The sequence below is a fragment of the Fukomys damarensis genome, unplaced genomic scaffold, assembly GCF_012274545.1.
Source record: "Fukomys damarensis isolate Sample0158 unplaced genomic scaffold, DMR_v1.0_HiC HiC_scaffold_30, whole genome shotgun sequence".
NCBI lineage: Eukaryota > Metazoa > Chordata > Mammalia > Rodentia > Bathyergidae > Fukomys > Fukomys damarensis.
In genome coordinates this window covers 15,695,076-15,696,367 of record NW_022900942.1, presented here as the reverse complement: position 1 = coordinate 15,696,367, position 1,292 = coordinate 15,695,076, and positions in this window count along the sequence as shown.

Here is a 1,292-nt window from a genome sequence, read left to right as displayed (position 1 = left end):
TTATTGGTACAATTTAGGTATACAGTACAGTTACATTAATTATTGGGATCCTGTACCTTTACATGATAGGTCTTGATTTTCATTTTTTCCCCTTGTCCCTGTCTTCCCTTCATCCCCTCCTCCCCTCCCCATTTACAAACACTTTATTTCCATTTTTTCAATTTCTCATATTTTTGTCCTCTCCCTTATTACCTTTCCCCCACCCTTCCCACTTTCCCTACACCTTTAGCCCTTTACTTCCTATTTTACGTTATTATCTCATTAGGATCTTGTGTACTATTATAGTTTTTCAAACCACAGAAACTATTCGGTATTTCAGTTAAAGAAATCACTATATGAACATTAAAAATAGGGAATCTTAATATAAAACTAAAAAGGAAAGTAGAAGAGAAAAGGCAATGATGTAAGATTAAAATAATCCTTAATTCTGAAGATGAAAATATTTAAATGAACATATTTAAATTTCTTCTTGCTCTTGTAGACTTATCTTATTTTTTTTTTCGTTATTTAGAGAATACTTTATTAGATTCTGTAATCAAATCCCCATAGGTATGACCTTACATATTTAATACAGTGTGTTACCCCTGTACAAATGGAAAAAATTAACAATTCTAGACCAATATGGCTGTCCATTTCTGTACAATGCCAACTCAGCACAGTAAATTGGGATAACTTTTTCCAAAGTTGACAGCACAGTTAAAGTTTCCAAAAATTCAAATTATATATATATTTATATTTATATAAAAAGACCAATAATCACAGTATGTTATGCATCAATAGCAGCCACAGCTTTTCCAGGTTCTGCAGTCATCTGAACAAAATTATAGGCATTCATCACATTCCATTAAAAAAACAAAAATAAAAAAATGAAGAAAGGAATAATACCCAGAAAACAACAAAGTTCTGTTGCTGTTGTGGTACCTGGCACCATTTTTTTCATTAGCATCTTAATCATCATCTGGAAAGAGAACATTCTAGAGTAATATCATTAAAAAGAGCTCTGATAAAGCACAGTCTCTACTACATATCATAAAGTGGGTACATGATATTTTACATTCACAGAGGTATGATACAGTACCATCCTACATCAATAATACTGGAATCAGTTTTGGTTTGAAATTTACTTTGTCTGAAAATAAGATTGCTACCCCTGCTTTTTTCTGGGCTCCTGTCACATGGAGAATTGTTTTCCATCCTTTCACTTTCAGTCTATGGGCTTCTTTTTGCACTAGGTGTGTTTCTTGTATACAGCATATTGTTGGATTTTGCTTCTTACTCCATTTTGCCAGTCT